This window comes from Oryctolagus cuniculus, chromosome 15, assembly GCF_964237555.1.
Source record: "Oryctolagus cuniculus chromosome 15, mOryCun1.1, whole genome shotgun sequence".
In the NCBI taxonomy this organism is placed as follows: Eukaryota; Metazoa; Chordata; class Mammalia; order Lagomorpha; family Leporidae; genus Oryctolagus; species Oryctolagus cuniculus.
The window spans coordinates 34,797,670-34,814,535 of NC_091446.1; the positions used below are offsets into that span (position 1 = coordinate 34,797,670).

At 39.8% G+C, this 16,866-nt stretch overlaps 1 pseudogene; it reads right to left on the reverse strand.

The window, feature by feature from the left end:
• LOC100352702 (cytochrome P450 2C30-like) overlaps nt 1-15,204 on the reverse strand; it is a 30,158-nt pseudogene extending 14,954 nt beyond the window's left edge.
• Nucleotides 15,205-16,866: the final 1,662 nt, after the last annotated feature.

A 16,866-nucleotide genomic window follows, 5' to 3' on the forward strand; every position in this document is an offset into this window, starting at 1 on the left:
CCATTAAAGAAATCAAAAGGAAAACATTTCTTGAATCAAATGGAAATGGAAAAGCGACACAGTAACAGTTATGGATACATACAGAACATTAAGGATACAGAAAACTGTACTTAGAGGGAGATATAGAACCAAAAGTATCAACATCAAAAATTACAAATATATTAAATCCCAAGGGATAAATATCAACAAGAAGTGAATGACCACTTTGGTGAAAATGGCAAAACCTTGATGAAAGAAACTGAAGAACACACGAATGGAAAGCCCTCCCATGTTTATAAGTTGGATGGATTAACATTGTTGAAATGTCCATATCACTCAAAATGATTTATAGATTCAATGCAATTTGCTTCAGGATGCCAATGGCATTATTTTCAAAACAAAAACAAAAAGGTCCTAAGTTTCATATTGACACAAAAATCTCCAAATGGCAGAAAGTATCTAGAGCAAAAAGAATAAAGCTGTAGGTATGACACTACTGAAATTGAAAACTTACTATAGAGCTATAGTAATCAGAGCACCACGATACTGCACCAGATGGACAGATAATCTAGTGGAACAGAATAGAAATCTTGAAGTGAATCCAACATTTACAGCCATAAAAGTGCCCAGACACATACACTAAAGAAAAGACAACCTTTTCAATAAATGGTGCTGGATATTTATATGCAGACGATTAAACTCAGAACCACTCTACCTCCCATGCTGTAAAAAAAAAAAAAAAAAAAAAAAAAAAAAGCAATACTAAATGAAGTTTTTTTTTTTTTTTTTGGCTTTCAAACTTTTATTTAATGAATATAAATTTCCAAAGTACAGCCAATGGCTTCCCCCCCATAACGTCCCTCCCACCTGCAACCCTCCCCTTTCCCACTCCCTCTCCCCTTCCATTCACATCAAGATTCATTTTCAATTCTCTTTATATACAGAAGATCAGTTTAGCATACATTAAGTAAAGATTTCAACAGTTTGCTGCCACACAGAAACATAAAGTGAAAAATACTGTTTGAGTACTAGTTATAGCATTAAATCTCAATGTACAGCACACTAAGGACAAAGATCCTACATGAGGAGTAAGTACACAGTGACTCCTGTTGTTGACTTAACAAATTGAGACTCTTGTTTATGGCCTCAGTAATCACCCTAGGCTCTTGTCATGAGCTGCCAAGGCTATGGAAGCCCCCTGAGTTCACTGACTCTGATCATATTTAGACAAGGCAATGCCTGACACTGGAGCTGGGTGCTGCACCCCTCTGGGCAATGCGTGACACTGGAGCTGGGTGCTGCGCCCCTCTGGGTGACGTCTGATGCTAGAGCTGGGTGCTGTTTCATATGCATGCAACACCACAGTGGGCTTCATGCCCAGATACACAGTGAACACAGGGCCATACTCTTTTGCTAGCTAGAAAAGGAATAGGAGATGCAAGAAAAGTGAGAATTTAAAAACTTATAAGTAGATAAGTGAGGAAAATACTTACTGTTATTGCAGAGGCATTTTAAGGGGCCGGCATTGTGGTATAATGGGTTACGCTGCTGCATGTAATGCCAGAGATCCATATGGATACCAGTTCTTGTCGTGGCAGTTGTAGTTCTGAGCCAGAGCCCTGCTAATGGCCTGGGAAAGTAATGGAAGATGGCTCAAGATATTGTATCCTGCCACCCATGTGAGAGACCTGGGAGAAGTTCCTGGCTTTGGCCTGTTCCAGCCCTGGCTATTGCACTCATCTTTTGAGTGAACCAGTTGATGGAGGAGCTCTCTCTCTGTCTGTCTCCCTATCTTTTCTCTCTCTAACTGCCTTTCAAACAAACACATAAATCCCCGAAAAGAGAGACATTTTTTTTTATTTTTTTAAACTTTTATTTAATGCATATAATTTTCCAAAGTACGACTTATGGATTACAATGGCTTCCCCCCCATACCGTCCCTCCCACCCACAACCCTCCCCTTTCCCACTCCCTCTCCCCTTCCATTCACATCAAGATTCATTTTCGATTATCTTAATATACAGAAGATCAGCTTAGTATACATTAAGTATGGATTTCAACAGTTTGCTCCCACACAGAAACATAAAGTGAAAAATAATAGATGATTTTTTTAAATGATGATGAAATCAGATCAGACCTATTGTCATGTTTAATCCCAGTGAGAGTCAAGTTGGGAATTGATAATTTCTTTTTTTTTTTCTTTTTTTTTTTTTTACAGAGGATAAGTTTAGTATGCATTAAGTAAGGATTTCAACAGTTTGCACCCCCATAGAAACACAAAGTGAAATATATTGTTTGAGTACTCGTTATAGCATTAAATCTCAATGTACAGCACATTAAGGATAGAGATCCTACATGAGGAGTAAGTGCACAGTGACTCCTGTTGTTGACTTTACAAATTGACACTCCTGTCTATGGCATCAGTAATCTCCCTATGCACCAGTCATGAGTTTCCAAGGCTATGGAAGCCCTCTGAGTTCTCCGACTCTTATCTTGTTTAGACAAGGTCATAGTCAAAGTGGAGGTTCTCTCCTCCCTTCAGAGAAAGGTACCTCCTTCTTTGATGACCTGTTCTTTCCACTGGGATCTCACTCGCAGAGATCTTTTGCCAGAGTGTCTTGGCTTTCCATGCCTGAAATACTCTCATGAGCTTTTCAGCCAGCTCCGAATGCCTTTAGGGCTGATTCTGAGGCCAGAGTGCTATTTAGGACATCTGCCATTCTATGAGTCTGCTGAGTTTCTCACTTCCCATGTTGGATCACTCTCCCCTTTATTTACTCCATCGGTTAGCGTTAGCAGGTACTAGACTTGTCTATGTGTTCCCTTTGACTCCCAGTCCCTTCACCATGACCAACTGTGAACTGAAAGTGATCACCTGGAACAGTGAGATGGCATTGGTACATGCCACCTCGATGGGATTGAATTGGAATCCCCTGGTATGCTTCCAACTCCACCACTTGGGGCAAGTCAGCCTGAGCATGTCCCAAATTATACATCTCTTCCCTCTCCCATTCCCACCACCATGTTCAACAGGGATCACATTTCAGTTAATTTTCAACACTTAAGAATAACTGTGCATCAATTACAGATCTAAACCAGTCATATTAAGTAGAACAGATAAAAAAAAACTACTAAACCAAGGACCTCAATAGACATTTTTCAAAAGAGGAAATCCAAATGGCCAACAGGCACATGAAAAAATGTTCAAGGTCATTAGCAATCAGGGAAATGCAAATCAAAACCACAATGAGGTTTCACCTCACCCCGGTTAGAATGGCTCACATGCAGAAATCTACCAACAACAGATGCTGGCGAGGATGTGGGGAAAAAGGGACACTAACCCACTGTTGGTGGGAATGCAAGCTGGTCAAGCCACTATGGAAGTCAGTCTGGAGATTCCTCAGAAACCTGAAGATAACCCTACCGTTCGACCCAGCCATCCCACTCCTTGGAATTTACCCAAAGGAATTTCAATTGGCAAACAAAAAAGCGGTCTGCCTAAAGGCACTCGGATCTGGCTGAAAAGCCCATGAGAGTATTTCAGGCATGGAAAGCCAAGACACTCTGGCAAAAAGATCTCTGTGAGTGAGATCCCAGTGGAAAGAACAGGTCTTCAAAGAGGGAGGTGCCTTTCTCTGAAGGGAGGAGAGAACCTCCACTTTGACTATGACCTTGTCTAAACAAGATAAGAGTCGGAGAACTCAAGGGGCTTCCACAGCCTTGGAAACTCATGACTGGTGCATAGGGAGATTACTGATGCCATAAACAGGAGTGTCAATTTGTAAAGTCAACAACAGGAGTCACTGTGCACTTACTCCTCATGTAGGATCTCTGTCCTTAATGTGCTGTACACTGAGGCTTAATGCTATAACGAGTACTCAAACAGTATATTTCACTTTGTGTTTCTATGGGGGTGCAAACTGTTGAAATCTTTACTTAATGTACACTAAACTGATCTTCTGTTAAAAAAAAAAAAAAAGAAAAGAAACTATCAATTCCCAACTTGACTCTCACTGGGATTAAACATGACAATAGGTCTGATCTGATTTCATCATCATTTAAAAAAAAATCATCTATTATTTTTCACTTTATGTTTCTGTGTGGGAACAAACTGTTGAAATCCTTACTTAAGGTATACTAAGCTGATCTTCTGTATACTAAGATAATCGAAAATGAATCTTGATGTGAATGGAAGGGGAGAGGGAGTGGGAAAGGGGAGGGTGGTGGGTGGGAGGGACGGTATGGGGGGGAAAGCCATTGTAACCCATGAGACGTACTTTGGAAATTTATATTCATTAAATAAAAGATAAAAAAAAAAAAAAGCGGTCTGCACCCTAATGTTTATTGCAGCTCAATTCACAATAGCTAAGACCTGGAACCAACCTAAATGCCCATCAACGATAGACTGGATAAAGAAATTATGGGATATGTACTCTTTAGAATACTATACCGCAGTAAGAAACAACGAAATCCAGTCATTTGCAACAAAATGGAGGAATCTGGAACACATCATGCTGAGTGAAATAAGCCAGTCCCAAAGGGACAAATACCATATGTTCTCCCTGATCGGTGACGACTGACTGAACACCAAGAGGGAAACCTGTTGGAGTGAGGTGGACACTATGGGAAATGGTGGCTTGATCAGCATAGCCCTGACTGTTAATGAACAACTTAATACATTATCCCTCTTAGTAGTTTTTTTTTTTATCTGTTCTACTTAATATGACTGGTTAAGAGAGACATTTTAATATTTATCCACCCACTGTAAGATACCTCTGCTCTCCTTTTTAAAAAAGTTTTATTTATTTATTTGTCAGGCAGAGTTACAGACAGAGAGAGGGAGAGACAGAGAGAGAGATCTTCCAAGTGCTTGTTCACTCCCCAAATGGCAGCAATGGATGGAGCTGGGCCTATTCTAAGCCAGGATCCAGAAGCGTCTTCTGGGTCTCCCACGTGGGTGCAGGGGACCAAGCACTTGGGCCATATTCTGATGCTTTCCTAGGCACATTAGCAGGGAGCTGAATCGGAAGTGGAGCAGCCAGGACTCAAACTGGGGCCCTTATGGGATGCCGGCATTGTAGGTGGAAGCTTAACCTACACGCCACGGAACCAGCCCCAATTTCCACTCTTCAAACCAGGAATTTCATAAAAATCCACACATAAACTGTAAATTGTGCTATGAGTAGGGTTTTATTTACTCTCTCGGCAATAACACATGTCTACCATCAGGGTCTTCAAAAAGCAATTCTCATCAAGATTAAAACATATAAATCAAGCTCTTGCCTGGTTGATGCCTATGCATCCCTTAGATCTCATCTCCAACTTAAGTTCTTCAGAGAATCCTTTGCTGATTACTCATTGCATCCCTCATCCCCCAAGCCACGTGGATTTTTAAAACCACGGCCCTGTTAAACACATTGTCGTCATGTACTTACTTGATGTTTACTACGTAAATACACGCTTACCTTCAAGTCTGTAATTTTCATACTTCTATGGTCTCTCTTAATTTTTTTTACCACTAAAAATCCCTTACAAGTATTTAAGATATTATGTAATGCAAAGTATGCACTTAACTACTTGTTGATACACAATGTACTCACGTGACCCTGCAAAGTCATTATTATGTATATCTTGGAGACATGAAAACTCAATTTCAAAAAGATTTGAAAACATGCAGAAGGTTGGGAATTAAGAAGTGCAGGAGCTAGGATGATGACATAATCTCTTCTATGAGACCAAGGCACAGAAAGAAGGCAATGCCAGACATAGAGCTCTGATAACCTGCTGTCTCAGGGAAAAGATTCAGATTCTTCCCTCAACCTGCAGAGAGATGCTACAATGTAAATTACTTGAACCAGAAAATCTATTGACTCATTCATTGAGGAAACATAGTAAGAACTGTGAAAACACCTGAACACTTAAAAAATAACTTTCACTTCTTTACAGATAGCAGTTTTTTAAAAAGATTTTATTTATTTATTTGAAAGGCAGAGTTACAGAGAGGCAAAGGCAGAGAGAGAGAGAGAGGTCTTCCATCTGTTGGTTCACCTGGAGCTGCGCCGATCCAAAATCAGGAGCAAGGAGCTTTTTCTGGGTCTCCCACATGGGTGCAGGGGCCCAAGCACTTGGGGCATCTTCAACTGCCTTCCCAGGCCATAGCAGAGAGCTGGATCAGAAGTGGAGCATAAAGGACTCAAAGCAGCACCCTTATGGGAGGCCAACACTTCAGGCAGTGGCTTTACCCTCTAAGCCACAGCACGGGCCCTGAGATAGTAGTCTTAGAGGGCATATTTTAATAGCAAAAAGGAAAAGTATCAGCATTTAAAAGAGGCTAATGGGATTTCATGATCTTGGTAATTAAAAAGGCTATCACTTACATAAAAAAGTCATTACAAAAGTAAGGGACAGTCACTTCTTTTTTTAAACTTCTATTTAATAAATTTAAATTTTGAAAGTGCAATTTTTGAATTATAGCGGCTTTTCCCCCCATAACCTCCCACCCACCCACAACCATCCCATCTCCTACTCTGTCTCCCATCCCATTCACATCAAGATTCATTTTCAATTATCTTTATACACAGAAGATCAATTTAGTATATGCTAAGTAAAGATTTCAACAGTTTGCACCCACATAGAAACATAAAGTATAAAATACTATTTGAGTACTAGTTATGCTGTTAACTCATATAGTACAACACATTAAGGACAGAGATCCTACATGGGGAGTAGGTGCACTGTGAATCCTGTTGTTGATTTCACAATTGGCACTCTTATTTATGACATCAGTAATCACCTGAGGCTCTTGTCATGAGCTGCCAAGGCAATGGAAGCCTCTTGAGTTCACAAACTCCAATAATATTTAGACAAGGCCATAGTAAAAGTGAAAGTTCTCTCCTCCCTTCAGAGAAAGGTTCCTCCTTATTTGATGGCCCGTTCTTTCTGCAGGGATCTCACTCACAGATATCTTTCATTTAGGTAATTTTTTTTTTCCGCAGTGTCTTGACTTTCCATGCCTGCGAAACTCTCACATGCTTTTTAGCCAATTCCAAATGCCTTAAGGGCTGATTCCGAGGCAAGAGTGCTGTTTAGGGGCAGTCTGCTTCTTAATGTCCTTTTCCAGAAGATACAGGGAGAAGGCCAGAAATCATCTAATGAAATTCATTACATTTTTTTTCTTTTTTTTAAGATTTATTTATGTGTTTGAAAGGTAGAGGCAGAGAGAGAGAGAGGTCTTCCATGTCCTGATAGGCTCTGTCTCCATGAGAAAAGAATAAATAATTCAAGACAGACAAGATGTCAGATATCTACTATTCCAACCCCAACTTTATTTTTAGGAATGTGAAATTGGTGACTTAGTAAAGAGTCATCAATTTAATCAGTACAAGACTTTCTTAATATAAGTGACAAATACAAACTTCTGATATGTATGGTATACCATGTGATAGTTTGATACATGTAGAAAATCCCGATAACCATATCTATATCCTAAAATTCTGACATAAGTTTATGGAGAAAATATCTTTTTTTAAACTTTTATTTAATAAAGATCAATTTCCATCCACTGGTTCACTCCCTAGATGGCCACAATGCCTGGAGCTCTGCCAATTCGTAGCCAGGAGTTAGGAGCCAGGAGCTTTTTCTTGTTCTCCCACGCGGATGCAGGGGCCCAAGGACTTGGGCCATCTTCCAATGCTTTCCCAGGCCATAGCAGAGAGCTCAATCAGAAGTGGAGTAGCTGGGCCTGGAACCAGTGCCCATATTGGATACTGGCACAGCAGACAGCAGCTTTACCAGCTGTGCAACAGCACCTCCCCCACTTATTTCCTTATACTAGCAAAAATGACCTAATAGCTTGGAGATTATAGTCACATTTTGGACTAATAATATCAGAGCTCTTACTTGAAGGGATTTTATTTCCTCAAATATTTGCATTTTTATAACCCAAATTAAAAAAATTTAAATGTAGAATTTAAGGCAGAAATTGCGGGGGGCTCCAATAGAAAAGGAAGCAAAGTTGCTAAGCCTTCACTCGACAAGGCTGCTAAGCCTTTGCTCAAGTTTGCTGCACTTCCGCATCCCAGTGACTCAGCATTTCCAGCAACCCAAGATGGCCCCCGGGGGAGGTACCTAGCCTGACAGGAGACTTCTGTATTTGTGAACAGTATGAGTCCTCGGCTGTGATTGGCCCTTGAGGGAGTGCCTGGCTTGTGTCCTGCCTTACCTTTCAGCTGGTTGGCTCAGTTCCCTTGTGCCCTGGACAGCCCCCTTTCTGTGTCTATAAAAGCTCTTCCCCTCCCAATAAAGTTGAGAACCCAGCTGTGCCCTGGGCATTGACTGGTCTCCCGGCTCCAGTGTGGTTCCTTTGCCTCTGATACTCATCATCCCGCTTGGCCCCTGAGCTCCCCAGGCTGGCCCTGAGGCGCTCTATCGGACCTGCTGCCCTACGCCGAGCAGCAGGAAATCATTTGCCTTTAATTGCTGTTTTCTGTTGCAAAGTCATTGGAGGTCTGAGAGGTTGTGAGACTTCTTGATCACCAGTGCTGTGCCTGATGATGATGAGCAAACCTCTGTCTAGTGCCAGGGACAGCCAATGGTCAGAGAAAGTGTGCTGCTTTTACCTGATTCTCCCAGCATGAACTCAAAGGTAACCTTGAATTTTAGTTCAAGACACAGCCTCTTGTCCTTTACTCTTGGTTGCCATAGAAATCGTTAATGAAGAATCAATGGGACCATTAGAGTTCAGAATCTACTTCCCAAGTCCCCTGGCTAGAACTTTAATTTTAAGAGGTTGGTATATCAGCAGGGAGAGAGAGAGAGTGCTCTTCTATATGCTCTTTCATTTCCATGGGTTGCAACAACCAGGTTGAGCCAAGATAAAGTTCTGAGCCAGGAACTGCATCTGGTCTCCCACATGAGTGGCAGAGTCCCAAGTATGTGGGCCATCTTTTACTGCTTTCCAAGGCAGATTATCATGAAGCTGGACCAGAAGCAGAGTGGCCAAGACTGGAGGCACACCAGTTAGGGTTGCCAGCATATTGAGCAGCAGCTTCTCTCTGTGCCACAATGTCTGCCCTGATAATACTGTTTTTTCATCATCACATGTCTTTGTGATTCAGGATTTTTTTTTGCCTGTATCACTAGTTTCTTTCTTTGCATTACTGAGTCACATTGCTGTATAGAAATTTGTGTAGCCATTGACTCACTTAAGGACAACTAGCTTGTTAGCATGTTTGACTAATACAAACAAACCCGCTATGAACATTCACATACAGGATTTGTGTGGATATAAGTTTTCATTTCTGTAGGATAAAACCCCAAAAGTGCAAGGGCTATCAGATATGGGAGGTACATACATATTTTCTAAAAGACTACCCAGTTATGGTCTTAATATTCCCTCCCCTAAGTTCATATTTTGGAATTTTCTGCCAATGTGATAGTAGTAAGGGGGGCAGGTTTAAAATGTGATTGCAACATGAGAACAGATCTCTCATAAATTAGATGCCTGACCTTATAAACATGGTGCAAGGGAGCTATTTCCATTTGAGAACACAGCAACCAGGGGCCATCTTTGAAGCTTAGACCAGACTCTCAGCAGACACCAAATCTATGGGAAACTTAATCTTGGACTTCTCATTTCCCACTATTTTAAGCAACAAACTTCTGTTTTTATGAATTATCCAACCTAAGGCACACTTGTTAGAGCAGCAGGGACAGGTTATGAAAATCATGACAAGGAGGAAGGGTAAGTGAGCATGTGCAGGGAACAGAAAATCAGACCAAATGTCATTGTTTCAGGAGCCTACTCTGGTGATAACCCTCTTCTGTGAAAATGGCAGAAATCCATTTTTCCCATTCCTATTACCATTGCTCAACAATGTGCATAATTCATAGCAATAATATAATATTCTAAGGTTCTATCTTCCATAGTTTTAAAGTATTGCTGAATTTTATTTGTAACATGATAGTAATTATTATAGCTGCCAGTTATGGATGACCTACCATGTGCCATGAAGGAGCCTAGACAATTCATAATATGAAATAAATAATCCTCAAATCCACATATTCAGGTTTATTGTCCATATTTTATAAATAAGGGAAATGAAGTCAGAGAACTACAAACTAATGTGCACTGTATCATTGTTACTAAACAACAGACTCAAATTGGAACTTCTAATTTTGTCAATTCTGATGCTTGAGTGATTGGTCAATCCACCAAGTTGGCCACCATTAATGCCCTGCTTACTGCTTCCTAGTCATAAGCTCCACTTGTCCAATGGGAATTCTGGTCTAGTATCTCAGTGATGAATATTAGAAATATATATTTATTCAAATGACTCATATCTGATTATAACACTGACCCTACTTTGAGGCCACAAATATTACCAACAAGGAGAGAGACTAAGCATCACAGAGTATTGGCACATGGGAGAATAATTTCTCCCTCCCTACCTGCAGTATTCGTGGGATACAGACAACAGCTGTGTGCAGAATCAAAAGGATTCTGTTACCACCAACTGGACCCTGAATGACCAATTCTCTTTTACTCACATATACTGGTCTTCAGTCCCCAGCTATTTTAACCATTTCACTGAATTAATATTGACCCAAATCATCTATATTTAGGATGTAAAATGTGATTTCTGGTATATCTATACATTTCAAAACAGTTCCACAATTAAGCTAATTAACATATATTTCACCTGGCAATTAACACTTTTTGTAAAGAATTTTCAAACCCATAATACTACTTGGATTGTTTTTAATTAACTTTCCTAATAAAGAATAAATAAATAAGAGTGAATAAAGAGTAAATGAAAGGAGAGAGAGAGAGAGAAGAAGGAAAGAGAGAGAAAGAGAAAGGAAGGAAGGAAGGAAGGAAGGAAGGAAGGAAGGAAGGAAGGAAGGAAGGAAGGAAGGAAGGAGTGAAGGAAGGGAGTCTTGGAAATTTAGTATCTAGGTCAAAGACATAGGGTCTGCACGTAGTAGAGTTCAGGAGGGAAGCAATATCCCCTGAGTCTCACAGGCTTCTATCCAAGCAAAACATTTATTGTGTGTGATACGGTACTCTTTGAATCACTAAAATTGATTTTTTAAGCAAAAATTAACTTAATAGTTGCACCACCAAATGGTTAAAATGGAGGTCAAAAGTGTGATTTTGCAACATTTAGAACTTGGAGACTTTAGGTCAAAGAGAAGCAACTATTTGCTGCCTGATTCACATAGCTGCAATTCTAAAAGAAGTATACTCCCTTACTTTGGAAGAATGATCTCAATGTCTCTCTTTAAATCCTTCACATTTTCCCCTAAGAGATGGGTGCCTCTGCTCCATTCCTTCCTTCCATGTCCTAATAGGCCCTGTCTCCATAAGATGAGAAAAGAATAAATAATTCAAGACAGACAAGATGTCAGATATCTACTATTCCAACCCCAACTTTATTTTTAGGAATGTGGAATTGGTGACTTAGTAAAGAGTCATCAATTTAATCAGTACAAGACTTTCTTAATGTAAGTGACAAGTACAAACTTCTGATATGTATGGTATACCATGTGATAGTTTGATACATGTAGAAAATCCCGATAACCATATCTATCTCCTTAGATTCTGACATACCTTTATGGAGAATATATCTAAAATCCTTTCTTGTAGAATTTTTAAAGAAATATGCAGTATATGATGATTCTGTAGTTACTCAACTATGTAATAGAACAGCAGAATGTCATATACTATCTAACTTAATAACCATTAATCAACCTTTACCCACCCTTTCTAAGCCATATTCTTCCCAGTCCCTAAGAAATACTGTTTTGTACAAATTGGGATCAAACATTTTTAGATTCCGTTTGTCAGTGAGATCATGTAGTACTTGTCTTTCTGTGGCTGGCTTATTTCACTTAGCATAATGAACTCCTATTCCATTCATGTTGTTGCAAATGACAAGATGTCTTCCTATTTAAGGCTGAGTAGAATTTTGTGGTGAATATATACCACATTTCCTTTACCCATTAATCACTTTCTTTATTTAAACTTTAGATTAATTCCCATTTCTTGGCTACTGTAAGTAGTGCTGCAATGTAAAAGGGAATGCAGATACCTTTGACAAGTTGGTTTTATTTCCTTATCATATGGACCTAAGAGAAGAATTGCTGGATAATAGGGTGACTCAATTTTTAGTTTTTTTGGGGGAACCTCTATTCTATTTTTCACAATGGGATGCATAATTTACATTACTATAAACACAGTGCACAGTTTCCCTTTTCTCTACATACTAACAAGCACTAATCTCTCTCTCTCTCTTTTTTATTGTAGTCAATCTGGCTGGAGCGATGCAAATGGCCAAGAGCAGAGTTGTGGGGAGCAACTGAGACTAGACTAAGTTACTGGAACTAGGACTAATTCTATGCATCTGATCTTCCACAATATGGCGCTGAGAGTACTTGGGCCCCTGACACCCACATGAGAGACTGGAATGGAGTCCTTAGCTTCTAGCTATTCAGCCTGGCCCAGACCTGTCTGTTGCAGCCATGTAAGGAGTGAACCAGCAGGTGGAAGATTGATCTCTCTCTCTCTCTCTCTCTCTCTCTCTCTCTCTCCCTCTCTCCTTCTCCCCCTGTCATCCTGCATTCTGCATTTTATATTTTATATAAATAAATAAATAAATAAATAAATAAATATTTAAAACATGTATTAGCTTAAAAATGCATGATAGGGGCCGGCAAAGTGGCATAGCTGATGAAACTGCTGCCTGTGGCGTCGGCATCCCATATGGGTGCCAGTTTGAGTCCTGGTTGCTCCACTTCCATTCCAGCTTTCTGCTATGGCTTGGAAAAGTAGTAGAAGATGGACCAAGTGCTTGGGCCCCTGCACCAGCATGGGAGACCTGGAAGAACCTCCTGGCTCCTGGTTTCGGATTGGCTCAGCTCTGGCCATTGCAGCCATTTTGGGGGTGAACAGTGGATGGAAGACCTTTATCTCTGCCTCTGCCTGTCCATAACTCTGCCTTTCAAATAAATAAATAAATCTTTTTAAAAATGCATGATAAATTGGCTTCCTCTGAAGATGAACTCAGAGTATGAATGATGACACTTCTTTTGTTGATGTTGTTGTTTTTAATTTTAAGTTTTGAAAGTCCCATGTATTTCATATATACAGATTTAGGAACATAGTGATACTTCCCACCCTATTCTATCTACTGCCCATGCTTCAAGCCTTCTTCCCCTCCCTCCTATTTTCATGAGCTATTCCCTTGAGCTGATCTTTCCAATATTTCCCTGTGGGTTTGAACTGTTCCTAGAATAATCTGCTTTTCAAGCAACAAGTCCAATAACTCTAGGTGACACCCAGACAAGACAGCTTTCAACTCTCTTCCCTTTTATCCCTCTCTCTGCTTGCCATTATGAAGACCTGTGTGGCCTCTTGGGACTCTATGTTCTTTCTTTCTTTTTTTTAAGATTTTATTTATTTGAGGGGTAGAGTTACAGAGAGAGGGAGAGACACAGAAAAAGGTCTTCCATCCACTTGTTCACTCCCCAGTTGGTTGTAGCAGCTGGAACTGGGATGATCTGAAGCCAGGAGCCAGGAACTTGTTCTGGGTCTCCCCCAGGAGTGCTTATAGCTTTCCCAGGCTATAGGAAGAGAGCTAGATCAGAAGAAGAGCAGCTTGGTCTTGAACTGTTGCCCATGTGGGATGCCAGTGCTGCAGGCAGTCTTAGCCTACTACTCCACAGCACCAGGCCTTCTTTCATTTCTCACCACTTCCCTAATAAAAGAAGAGAACCCAGAGTACTCAGAGTACTGACTCTACAACTAGTAATTTATTTTTTTTTTTTGTTTAGAAGATGCAGAGGGGAGAATTGGTCTATTTTCATAATTTATTTCTGTTTTACAATGATTCATATATTGTAAATCAACATTGAAATGGTTAGCAGATGTGGGAATCAGTGTAATTGTTGCAGAATACAGGGAATAGAAAAACTCTTCTGAAATGACCCTAAGAAATTCCCTTAATGGAGGTTGTGTGCTCACTGGGTCAGAGGGAAAAGCAAGATGTGAGAGAAGTCAGAGAGGATATTGTTGATATTGGTAGGGATAGACAACACCTCTTTGGAGGGGGCGTTGCAGATGACAGCACCGAGGCAGCCAGTTTGTCCCTTTTCAAACAGGAAGGAAGCATTGCTGGTATGAAGGTAACACAGAAATTAATCCATTGACAACTGCAGTGATGTCCAGGTCTTTTGGCTCACCCAGAGATTGCAATTTAAAATTCTGAAAAATGGAGGTCAGGAACAAAAACAACTCCATGTGGGCCAGGGCCTCTCCCACACAACTTTGTTTTCCTGAAAATATCAAACACTGAGGGTAATTACTTCCAGTGAGTAACTGTGAATGTAACAAACACTGTGTTTGTATCTGGTACAACAAAAATATATATTAACAGATGGATTGATGGGTGCATGAATAGATGGATGGAAAACAGATGGTAAAGTCGTTGTATAGACAGGTGAACAAAGTTGGACATACTTGCTATTCATGTAGCATCTGATCTTAAATATTTCAGTTAACAAATATTTACTGAGTATTCCCTCTGTGTTAAGCAGTACATTAATAATTCCTGCATTATTACTGCTCTTCTGACATTTCAAATTTTCATGCAGCTTTTTTTTTAAGAAACACCAACTTTGTTTCTTTACCTTTTCACCATCCGATGTCCCTTTATTTTTCTTTCACACTCTCTTCTTAGCTCCAGCTGTGCACACTCTCCAGTAACCTGTAAAGCACAATCAAGTTTCAAGTTTTATATTATACTGTTCTTTCTGGCTAAAACAATTTCCTTATGCTAGATTCAATACCAAAGTCAAGTTTCCTTTCCTCTTTACATGTTTTCTGATCACTGAAGCTAAAAATTCTTGCCTGCTGTGTGCATCCACAACATCATAGTCATGCTTTCATTGAAACTTGAATCACCTGGACTCGTAAATCTCTATTTTCATTTGGTGCTGAAATGTGAATCTTGAAAAGAAGTCCTTCCTGTGACATGGTACCTACAGTGCCATATATGAAGTACACTTCAACATTCTTAAAATAAAGGAAGGAGAGTCCATGGCCAAGGCGAGTGCACAAGTTGAAGGTATGCCCCAATATCCAAGATATATGACAATCATTGGAAGAAGGATAGGGTGCTCTGGAATCATTGCAGTATCCAATTCGTACTGATTCTGTAGCTCCATGGTTATTCGGTAGAGGTTTTACATCCTTCATTTAGGGCAACCCTTCTGATCCTATGATTTATTACCTCCTTAGTAATGCAATGTCTTCTCTTTACATTCTCTGCTACTTTTGTGGCAGGTGAAATGTCATTTTTGTTATTAGAATGTTGGTTACTCCATTCCATGCCTCACAAAGGGATATGAGAGAGCAAGAAGCTGTTAACTTCTTCCCATATATGTTCCCTCTATCACCCATATACTTCTCCCCTATCCTGTATAGCCTATGAATTCCTCCCTCACAGCACTCATCACACTGGATTCCAATGATACATTTACTGAACTAGCTCTCCAACCTTGTGTGAGGCTCTTGGGTGGTGTCCAATACTTGCAGATACTTTTATCTCTATACATGATGCTACAGGGCGAGGGACATCACATAGAAGGTATTCAATGATATTGTGGAGTTAAATATTTTGATCGTGTTGCTTGAGGAAATTATTTTGATTTTTATCTTCTAGGAAGAGCTCTTAGATACTGTAGTTATGCATCTACAGGAGGAATTCAATCAACCTACATTTCAGCTTTCTCAACATGGAAGAAATGTGTTAGCACCCCAGAGCCCCTGTAACCTTGTCAATAATGAGAGGAAGTTCATGGGCACTGTGAATGCTGTTCCTGATCATATATAAGGAGGAAATTTACTAACTCCAGAGGAGGCACCATGCAAGTTCTAGCTGACTGCAAAAATTATATTGTTTTTGGGGCAGTGGCACTGCATGTTAAGTCAGCACCTGAGATGTTGGTATTCCAGATGAGTACTAGCTGGAGTCCTGGCTGCTCTAGTTCCAATCCGTTCTAACGTGCCTGGGAAAGCAACCAGAATGACTCAAGTGTTTTGCCAAAAATAATATTTTTCATGTCACCACACTTTACCTTTCTCAGAATGTTATGTAGTAGGAATCACAGCATGTAGCATTTACATATTGGCTTCTTTCACTTAGTGATATCCATAAGGTTCTTTCACGTGTTTTCATGGCTTAGCAACTCATTTCTTTTTAACAATAAATAATATTTAATAGCATTCCATTGCATGGAAGTATTGAACAACTCTTGCACCTCTTGATGTCTTCCAATTTTTGTCAATGATTAATAAGTTAGCTATAGACGCCTTTGTGTAGGCTATGGGGTAGGTATTCAATGCATTTGAATAAATACCAAGGAGCACAACAGGTGAAAAACATATATGAACATCTTAGTCTTGTAAGAAAATGTAGAATTTTCTTCCAAATGTTTGCACCCTTTGAATTCCCACTAGCAGCGATACATAGTCCCATTGTTCCACAATCCTTCTCAACTTTTTGTTTTATGCATCATTTATATCAGAGCCATTGCATAGATGTTTAGTGCCTTCTCTCGGTTGTTATTAGTTTGCAATTCCCTAATAATGTATTACATTGAACACATCGAATGTTTTTTAAATACTTGTTTGCCTTGTCTTTTTGAGTGAAGTATCTGTTCAAATATTTTGCCTATTTTTAAATCAAGTTGTCCATTTAAAATTGTTGAGTTTTAAGATTCTTTATTTCAAATTAAGTCTTTTATCAGATGTCTTTTCTTTTCTTTCTTTTTTTTTTTGTTGTTGACAGGCAGAGTGGACAGTGAGAGAGAGACAGAGAGAAAGGT